This window comes from Choloepus didactylus, chromosome 7 (assembly GCF_015220235.1).
Source record: "Choloepus didactylus isolate mChoDid1 chromosome 7, mChoDid1.pri, whole genome shotgun sequence".
Classification (NCBI taxonomy): Eukaryota; Metazoa; Chordata; class Mammalia; order Pilosa; family Megalonychidae; genus Choloepus; species Choloepus didactylus.
This window is the reverse complement of record NC_051313.1, coordinates 26,598,220-26,609,802: the sequence shown is the minus strand read 5'-3', so window position 1 is coordinate 26,609,802 and position 11,583 is coordinate 26,598,220.

The following is an 11,583-nucleotide window of genomic DNA, read 5'->3' as shown; positions in this document are numbered from 1 at the left end:
AAAAAATATTTGCTGGCCAATGCCAGGACAACATTACCAGAAATTCTTTTGAGTTTTGACATGATTTCTTTTTAAATGCTGCTTTGTAAAGTTTGCCTTAACAATTTTTTTCTTTCAATAGTTAGCTTCATTCTGCTGCTTTATTTTTTTAACTTTTTTCAGAAAATAATTTTAGAAGCATAATACCTAGAATCTTTGTATATTAGAACTGAAGGACACATTGAATAAAATCTAGGCAAATTACCTCTTTTTGCAGACCAGAAGACTCAGCCCCCAAGATTAAGTGACCTGCAGAGTCACACTGTGTATTTCTTTTTTCACATTTTTTATTATGCAATATAACATATACACAGAACAGTGATAACTTTGACTAGAACTCGTTTCTCCTGATTCTGTGTTTTCCCCTGTTATGCCAGTTGTTACAATATATTTTTAAAAATTGAGAGGTGAATGTGCTTTTTCAGAAGAATGAAATAAGATTGTCATAGATAAGGGTTAAATTGAGGAGTTTCCTAGAGGATTCCTAAGGTCCCTTAAACTGAGAAACATTTGCATTTTAACCACGATGCAATTGTTTTAATGAAGAAAAATGTTGTTTCAAGAATTAGACTCTCAATGCTTAATTTTCCTTGAGCTAGAGTTGGATACTACTGATTTCTTCATAAATTTCTGTTTTTAATAAATCTTGGTTAAGTTCTGAAACATGTATGTTTGCATCAAATCTATAAACAGTAAATAATGTGATGAAAAAATGACAGTGTAAGTATTGTCGTATAGTACCCAATATCTTTTTCATCTCATTAAATGAAATTGTAGAATATATTTAATCTGGTTCTTTCCATGTAGCAGTCATTTTCTGGTAAAATCATCTGTGGCAAAAAGGAAAAAAAAACATAAAGGATAGTCTTAAAATTTAGAAAACACAAAATTTAAAACTTTGCAACATTAGAAATGCAAATAACAATGCAAAAATTTAGCAAAATTTGAGCCTAAAATTTTTTAAACTTTGCAAATATAACAAACAGCTCAAAAAACACTAACTCCCATCCATAATGAGCAATGGTAATGAGTAGACAATGCTTAAAGAAGAATTACAAATGAATAATGAACATATAAAAAATTTAATTATTAATAAAGAAAAATGCAAATTAAAATTAAACGTGATACTGCTTTACTCTGACCTACCAAATAAGCAAGGAATATAATACTCAATATTGGCAAGAGCTCATTAATATGGGTACCCTCATACCCTGCTGGTGAGAATGACAATTAGTAGTCTTTCTGACAATAACTTAAGCACTGTATATCAAAAGCCAGTATTTCCACTTCTATGAACAATAAAGAATATATAAAAGACCAATATTTATGTACAAAAAAAAGCTCAATGAAATGTTTTTTATAAGAATGAAAACTGGAAATGACTCAAAAATCTAACATTAAGAGGAATGAATAAATTACGGCACATCTATATAATGGAATATTAAATAGCCAATATAATTATGTATAAAGGAATTTAAGGGAAATGCTTATGTTACGTTACCTGAAGAAAAATTGCAGAATTACTTGTAAAATAATATCTTAAGTCTATTTTTAAATAACGATTTTTAAGGGTTAAAAGAAAGTAAGCCAATATGTTAACTGGTTCCCTCTGGGCAATGGAATTAGGTGTGATTTATTTTTTCTGATTCTTTATGCTGATTAGCATTTTCTACATTTTTCTGCAAAAAAAAAGTTGAAAAGCTCAAACATAACCACACACCAAATAAAGCAAATATGCTATTTTTAGAAGATAAATAACAGTCTGGTTTTAGAAATTTGCTTTAATAATGAAAGCTGTATAAAATATTTCACACACAATGTAAAAGATAAATATCAAACGCATTAGAGTTGTTAACTATGTGGGGATGGGAGCGGGAAATGGAGATAAAAGGGAATAAATGAATGAATAAATTAAACATACAAATAAACTTTTAATAAAGGCATAAAACAGCTTCCTTCAATTATTCGCAAGTTTGCTGCAGGCAACTTTAATTTGTAATTGTAAAACTGTGTGTGTTTGGGTTTTATTGCTTATATTTTATGAGGTTAAGATCCACTTTTTAAAGTTAAGCCTGTAAACTTTACATAATGAAGCAAAAGACAATGCCAAGTATTACAGCACAAATTTCCAGACTGGTTTATGCTACAATATTTTCTTCTTTCCTTGCTCCCATTGTTAACCTTGAACAGCAAAGGATCTGCTTGTGGAACCCCGTCTACTAGGCACCTTAAGAGAACATCCAAGTCTAAAATACTGGCCTGGTCTAAAATATTGTGTCACTAATTTTCATATAGATTTCTCACAGAATTTTTAAGTTTTTTCAACATGAAATTTGCATATCGTGGTCATTCCAGTTAAACGTGAAGAACGTATCCATCAATGGGAATTATTTCAGAATATTAATTTGGTCTTTATGGATAGAGTATAAACAATAATGAAGAACAAGTAAGCATCATTACATTTTGTGAGGAACGGTTATCTCTCTGTCCTCCTCTTTCTAGGTGTAAGTACCTCACAAATAGCCCCTACTTGCAGAAGAACCAATAATGTCCATCTTGTAAGTAACAAAAGGCCCTTTTGGAAACTTTTGTTTGTCAATCACAAATTTAGAGTTACACATTTGATGGTAGATTAAATGTTTGATCACTAAACACCCTTGGAAATCATTTAAAATTCATCTGACTAAAATATATATCTGTATGTGTGTATGTGCATATGTGTGTGTGTGTGTGTTCCAGGACTTACAATTCTCTTTTACCTTTATTAATAACACTTTTTCTCCCCAAGCCATCACAACTCACTAGAAAAGATTCTTATGAGTAAAGTCTCATAAAAACCATGCTATATATGGTGTGCAAATAAAACTGTTTAAAAAATTTATTTTAGTATTTTTAAAGCAATGCTAAAAAGAAGTGCTAAGAGAAACAGACATTTTGCATGACATTCAGTCCATCATCTGATTCTCATTCATTCCACACTTCATTTGAACCCTGGGTCTTCATGCTGTTCTCCACGGTATTTCCAAAAACATGTTTGACTATGTAAACTTAAAGTCCAAATCAGTGAATATTGAACTAGAGGGTTTGGTAGGAATTTGTATTATATACAAAATAGGAAAGGAGCTAATCTTGTTTGACATTAAAACAATACCAAAGAAAAGTTTTAAAATAAAGCAATAAACTATTTGGAAACACAATACTGCTTTAGGGTAGGTATCCAATTTATCCAGAATAATTTATCTTCAGTAATTTATGCCAGATAAGAGGTAAAGAATGTTAATTTTATTCTTTTTTTTTTTTTTTTGAGGACAGTGTGGTCTGATAAATTATCCAGATTTATTGAAAATACTACTTTAGAGATTGTCTTAATATTTTTGGGTACCACATGCTAAGTTACTTTTATTTTCTCCATTAAAAAATATATATTCCTGGGATTAACATATATGTCTCTTTTTTACCTTGTGCTTTAGTTTCAGAAAATCCCTTCCTAGTCTAATCCCTTCTGAGTAATTCACGAACTAAGAAAATATTTTCATAAAATTCTTTAGCTCCCCCTGTTGCCATAGGATAGAGTCCAAACTCTTCAACCTGAGACATTTAAGACCCTCTACTAGATGGTCCAAATCAAACTTTCCCTTTTTTCTCTTTCCCTACATATCTTTTCACTCAGGCAAAAGAGTCTTGCTCATTAAACCCTTTTCCTACTCACATTCACACCTTGGTCATCCTTCAGTAGAAATGATGTAGTCCCAGTGGGAGCTGACAGAATAAATGGCAGAAAAAGAGCAGAACGGGCAGACTCAAAGGTCACTTTGAGGTAGAAACTACTTAGGTTTCCTTGTTGGGACATCCTAATACAGAGTGGCAAAGAATATGAAGGGAGAGGAGAGGGAGAACTGAAAAATGGTGATAATACTGTCTTACTCCATTATTTGAAAGTATTTGTGTAATATATAATTTTATATAGATGGTAATCTTAGAGCAGAAACATTTTTATATTTTTTTTCTTTATTTATCATGTGTCTTTCATAGTGATTGACATGATAGACAGTGAATGAATGAGTGTTGTGGTTTGCTAAATCTGCCATTATGCAAAATACCAGAAATGTATTGGCTTTTACAAAGGGGATTTATTAGGTTACAAATTTAAAGTTCTAAGGCCATAAAGGTGTCCAAACTAAGGCATCAACAAAAGGGTACCTTCACTGAAGAAAGGCTGATGGCATCTGAACACCTCTGTCAGCTGGGAAGGCATGTGGCTGGCATCTGCTGGTCCTTTGCTACTAGGTTCTGGTTTCAAAACGGCTTTCTCCAAAATGTCTCTGGGCTTCTGTCTCTCTTGGCTTCTCTCTATCAGCTCCTGTGCATCCTTGCTTGTTGTAAGTGTCTGAAGGTCCTCTATTAGCTTCTCCAGGGCAAACTCTGTGCTTCATCTCTTAGCTTAGCATCTCCAAATGTCTTTCTGTCTGCATCTTCAAGCATCTGGGTCTTTCTGTCTGCATCTCCAAGTGGCTCTTAGCTTCTCCTGGGGCAAACTCTGGGTTACATATGTTAGCTTCTCTCCAAATGTCTTTCTCAGCTTCTCTGAGCGCCTTCTCTCCATGAGCTCTCTTAAAGGACTCCAGTAAACTAATCAGGACCCACCCTGACTGGGTGGGTTCACACCTCTGTGGAAATAATTTAATCAAAGTTCTAACCCAGAGTTTGCCCCCAGGAGAGTTGGGTGGGTCACATCTCCATGGAAACACTCAATGAATAGATTCCACCCCACAAGATTGGATTAAAAGCTCATGGCTTTTCTGAGGTCCACAACAGTTTCAAACCAGCACAATGAGCACCACATTTTCCTTGATCATTATTTTAATACCTCCTTTTGTTTAAAAATGTTTATGAATTTTCACATTAATAACAAAATATTCTATTTATGATGACTAAAATGTCAAAAGGTGAGAAATTCTCTCTTTATTGGAGAGGATAAGAATCAACTGCACCACTTATATATTGTGAGGAAAAAGGCAAATTGGAACAACCGTTTTGGAAATAATTTGGCATTACTTTGCAAAGTGAACATGTGTATATCACCTAGCCAAGACCTTCCACTTCTAGAAAAATTCTTGTGTATACACCAGAGAAACTTTTGCGCATGTGCACAAAAAGACTCACAACAACGTTAATAATAATAAATAGAATATAAATAACCCATTGCCTCATCTAAACCATGATAAACCATGATGTGTTCACACAATAGAATAGATAAATCATGATGTGTTCACACAATAGAATAGATAAACCATGATGTGTTCACACAACAGAATATTATAAAACAGAATAAATGACTAAACTATAACTTGCAATAGCATAAATGCCTCTTACAAACATAATATTAAGTGAAAAAAGCAAGTTTCAGAAGGCTAAATATAGTATGACACAATTTTTATATTTCAAAAACATGCAAAAATAATACTATATTGTTTAAGTATACATATAGATGCAATTTTTTAAAAGTTAAAGCAAGAGAAACATAAATCTCTGTGTTAATTCTGAGGGTGTTAGGGGGAGTCAAGAGGAGAAGAGTGGAAAGAAACACCCAGTTAGATGTAAAATATGGGTAACATTTTTAAATTGAATAGCAGGCTCCCTAGTGTACATTATATAATTACAGTTTTGAATTTACATATATGTTACAGATATTTTTGTAATGTAACAAACAATGTCTTTGTAAAATTATAATAAAGAAAAAACTGTTCAAAAAATGATGCCTGTAAATTTTGGTTTTAGAAAAAATAAATCTGGATATATATAAGAACACAACCTATAGGTCTTACCATAGAGAAATGTCAATGCTAATAACAGCAAAAGACATAGGGAGATTCCAAAGTATAATGAACTTACTGGATTCATTACTTGTTTTTACTTCATTAACATTTTTGCTCCATCAAAGTGCGCTGAACAATAAACTTAGTTTATCCAACATATGGGAAGAATCAGACAGAAAATCTTTTAATTCACATTGTCATGCCCAGAATAATCTCTTTGTGTAACCAAAAAACTGGCTTTGTCCTCAAATTTATCAGGGACAAGTGGGAGGGAGTGGGGGGAAGTTATGAGAAACATCAACTCAAGGGTTTTTGTTCACTTTTTCTCTGTATTTTTGCAGTGATTTTGTTTCCACAGCTTTATGTTTCCAATGATTGCAGTACAAAACCTTTACTCTTTGATTCAATTTAAAGGTCACCAGAAACTGCAATGTGCCTAGAAAATCTTGAACGTCTTATTTCCATTTTCCTTACAAAAGAGATTTTGTGGCTATGCTATCATACTATTCCCCTCTCCTTGTTCTAGCACAGTAACCTCCATTCTTGCCAGGCTCTCTTTCTGAATCCATACATCTCTCTTAATAAATCCTTGTATTTGGGAGGTAATGATTGTACTATCACATCACATCAAAAGAGAAACTGTCCTTGAAAACTAGTGCAACATCTCTAAAGGTAATGTTCTTTATATCTATGAATTTAAAACATCTACTTTTCTATTACAAGTGTAAGCTTTTGTCACTGCATGTTCCTGGGGATTGTTTTAGTTTTTGAGGCTGCTCAAGCCAACAGCATGCAATGGTTCAGCTTAAACAATGGGAATTTATTCGCTCATGGTTTTGAGGCTGGGAAAATGTCCAAATTAAGGCATCATCAAGGTAATGTTTTCTCCCCAAAGACAGTGGTGTTCTGGGGCTGGCTGCCAGTGATCCTTGGTTCCTCTGGCACATGGCAATGCACATGGTGACCTCTCCTGGTCTCTTCCTTCTACTCTGGGTTCCATTTCAGCTTCTTGCTTCCTGTGGCTTTCTATCTCTGTGTCTGAATTTCATTCTCTTAAAAGGACTCCAGTTGTAGAATTAAGACCCATTCTGGGCCATGCCTTAACTGAAGTAACCTCATCAAAAGTTCCTACTTACAATGGGTTCACACTCACAGGAATGGATTAAACTTAAGCACATGTTTTTCTGAGGTCCATACAGCTTCAAACTACCACAGGGATATATCTTATAATTTTTCTATTCCTAAAATCCACAGCCATAATGTGCTTGAGAAACAGAAGGGTCTCTAAGGAATCCTGCGTGCCATAAAAACTCCTTTCCCCAGCATCCCTGACCAGTAGTCATTTAGCCTCCAGTGAGAGGAATGTATCACTACCAAGGGAGGCCTGTTCCATCATCGGATGGCCCTGTTGGTTGGAAAATTCTAATGTTAAATTATCATTTACCTCTTTGTAGCTTTTCAACATTTGTTCTAGATCAGCCTACTAGAATAACAAGGCTGTTCCCATGTTTACATAAGGGTTTTTAAATAATGATTATTTAAAATACGTCCCCTTTTTCTTCTTTGTTCCACTAAAACATTCCCTATAGGACACAGTTTTGAGTTTTTCTCCAACATAGTTTTCAGCTTTTTCTCCTGTACAGCATTTTGGTCAATGTAATGCTTAAAAGATGGTACCAGGAAGCAGGTTTAGAATTTTGGGTGTGAACCATCTAATGCTATAGACTCTAAATTTCTATTACTGCAACCAGACATAATGCTAGCTTTTATGTAGTTCAAGAATTATTTATTCAGCAAACATTTACCAAGTATCTACTAAATGCTAGGCTTTGGGCTGGGCCTTTAATCACAGCGCTCCTGTAAGCGTGGCAATTTTTAATTCTGGTTCATCATACTGTATATTCTATTTGTCTGTAAACTTCTCTGTGGATTAGAAAAAGAATCCCTCTTTCATCTTCTTAAAAGCACTTCATAAAAATGAGTGGCAAAGAGCCAATGGCAGACATGTAGCAAGCTATCTGTGAATCATCACACAACACACCTTGTTATAGTTTTTTTAACCAGGTTAGACTTTATCACTTCTCTCTGTCATTTATCTTATATTTTATCAGTTGATTCACAATTGAAAATTGCACCAAGCATATCAAATGCTTTACTGAAATTAAGATACACTGTGCTTATTTTCCTGATTTGCCATATTAGCCACTCTACTACAAAAAGATGTAAGGTTTATCAGGACTTGCTCTCAGTGAATTCATTCTAAAGCCTTGTGATGTCACAATTCTCCAAAATTCCCTTAAGTGCCACAATTTCTTTTACTATTCCATTTTATAATTTTGCCAGGGATTGAGTTATTTTTGTGTTCACAAGACCCTTCTTTCCATTTTTTTGAAAAGACTAATAATTGACTCTCAGCAGTTTTCTGTCACTTTTCATCCCCTGCTCTCCCTCCCCCAAAAATAAAATTCTAATTCTTTTGGAAGCAGGGGCTCAAAAATGCCCAATAAACACATGGGTCTGCAGTAAGAGCAGAAATAGCTAAGAATAGGATGACTCTGCATCCTGTACAACAGTGGTTTCCAAATTTCTTTCAGATCTCATACAATTTCTTCAGTGGAAACTTAGTGCTAGCCCGATAATTGAAGCCGATAAAATTGAAGTCAGTCCTTCATGTATATGACAGTACATTGAAACTTTGTTGCTCTAATTCAGAAGCCTGATTAAAAAAAAAAAAAAAAAAAAAAAACACCCAAAAGTGTGTTGCTGGTTTTAGAACAAGATTTACTACTCAAACTAATTGCCTAGAGGGTGAATTTAAGTGTGGCATTTTGTTTTTCTTTTTAGTGTTCAAAATGTGTCACCAATACAGCTTTAAAAAAAAATTGAAAACCCATAAAATGATTTTGCTAGTATCTTTCTTCCTCATAGTATTTAAAGAAAGCTTTGCCATTTTTACCACCAAAAAAGTTTAAATGTCAGCATAATAAAGTTTCCATAATTCTAAATTAATTAGAATTTCAGTTGAAAGGAACCAGTACAAATTCTGAAATGGAAAACATCAGGAATAAATCAGGCATCTTACATGAAGAATTTTTAATCTCCCATTAGTTTGGGGGGAAATAACAATAAAATTAAAGCATTTTAGGATTGCGTATCTCTAAACAATTGAAGCTGCACCATACAACAGTGCAACAAAGGAAATAACCTAAAAATAAATGCACACCATTTGCATACCAAAGTTTTCACATATCAAGAAATCAACGTGCCAGGGAATGTAAGTGAATCTTAATAACCAAAATATGTGGGTGAGTTTTATCCATTCAGATATAGTGGCTCTGCTCTGTGTGTCATTCAATGACCTGTGTGCGAGAAAGTGTCACTTTTAGATGGCATCAGTAATGGTTCCCATAATAACACTATCTGTTACCGTCTCCCAATACAATAATACAGGGAAGACTGGGCTTCTAAGAAGGCATCTAGGGAGGGCTTAAATGGAAAAGAAAGCAGGGAAGGATTCTAGGATAGAAATAAAATTAAGTAGACAGAGATGTTTGGGGTACTCAGCCATCATAATCGCAAGCAACAGAAATGAAGCCTGGCTTTAGGAAAAAGAAAATTTACTGAAAAATTACAAAATTGCTCACAACTCTCTGGATTGGAGAACAGGTGGCACAGAGCCACGGTCAGGCTATTCCACAAAACCAATTCAGAGATGACGCCGCATACACTTCTGAATGTTGTACACCACCTGTTGCTTTGCCACTACTTCTAGCACTTTACATTGAAAACCACAACTGCCCCTAGAAACTTGGTATCACGGCCACTGCTGCCAACACCACCCATCTCCAAAGTACTTTTCTCCAGTGCTTGCTCTTTTGCATCAATAGCTTCTTCCTCAAAGTTGGGGGTGTTTGATGAAACCTCGGTCACGTGCCCACATCCTAGGTGAAAGAAATCCTAGGAAAGCAAGCATCTATTATGTAAGACTGGCCCTGTGTCTGACCAATGTAGTTAGATGGGGAATTCCAGGACAATAAGGAGCTTCAGGTGCTGATCAGTGTGTACACCACTCCCCCAACACTTCTAGTAGGCAAATATCCATTTGCTGTTAAATATTCCACTTAACATGAAATACCTAGAATATGCCAATTCATACAGACAGAGAGAAGATTACAGATTACCAGGGATGGGATGGGGGTGGGGGATAGGGAGCTATTGCTAAAGAGGCCCAGCATTTCTGTTTGGGGTGATTAAACATTTCGATAATGGATGATGGTGATAGCAGCACAATATCGTGAATGCAACTGATACAACTGAATTGTACACTTGAAAGTGGTTACAGTGGAAAATTTTGAGTTGTATATATGTTACCACAATAAAAAGTTATTTTTTAAAAAAACAACCTGAATTTAATGAAAGGCATTTGAATTCAGTGTTGATTTCATTCAAATAAGCTTCAAATCTTTCTGAGCAGTAGAAGGAACACTTCCTTCTACTTTCTCAATGACTACCATCAGTTGGTACCATAGGAAATTATACCAGTGTGTCATATCCCAGGGATGATTCTGGGTAAAAGGTCAAATAAAACATATTAGTAACTGTGGACTCAGAAGAATAGTACTGACTGTGTGCATTTAATATTTTAAGGGCCTGAAATAAAATTATATAAAATATTTATTTCTCTGGCAAGAATGAAAAAAACTTTAATTAATTATAACATTATCTTAAACACTTCATCTGGGTGTGTTGGCACTCTCTATTAATAAATAAAAATATCTAACAAAAATTGAGCTCTTGCAATATGCCAAGCACTGTGCTAATTATTCACAAAATTATTTTATTCTATCCTTATATGCAACCTTATGAGGCAAAGCCTTCAATTATTCCATTTTAGAGATGAGGAAACTGAGACTTGCTGCAGAATGAAACTTGCCTAGGGTTACAAAAACAACCACCACAATTTTATCTTCAGTTCAAGTTCCAACTATCTAATTCCAAAGAATCTGATTTAAAAATGCTGTAGAGGAAATTCAGCAAAGCATATCTTTCCCATCTTTTCCCATCACCCCAAATAGAAACTGTACATTTTAAGCATTAATTCCCTATTCCCTATCCCCACCTTATCCCCTGGTAACCTATATCCTAAATTCTGACTCTATGAGTTTGTTTATTCTAATTATTTCAAATAAGTGAGATCATACAATATTTGTACTTTTGTGTCGGGCTTACTTGACACAACTTGTTATCTTCAAGGTTCAGCCATATTGTGGCACGTATCAGAATTTCATTCCTTTTTATGGCTGTATAATATTCCATTGTATGTAGATACCATATTTTGTTTATCCATTCTTCAGTTGCTGGGCACTTAGGTTGCTTCCATCTTTTGGCAATTGTAAATAATGTCACTACGAACATTGGTGTGCAAACACCTTTTCAAGTCCCTGCTTTCAATTCATTGGAATATATACTAGAAGTGGGATTTTAAGATCATATGGTAATTCTATACTTCACTCTCTGAGGATCTGCCAAATTGTCTCCCACAGCAGTTGCACCATTTTACATTGTCAGCAATGAATGAGCATTCCTATTTCACCACATCCTCTCCAACACTTGTAATTTTCTGCTTTTTCAGTAGTAGCTGTTCTAGTGGGTGTGAAATGGTAACTCATTTTGGTTTTGATTTGCATTTCCCTAATGGCTAATGATGGGCATCGTTTCATGTGCTTAT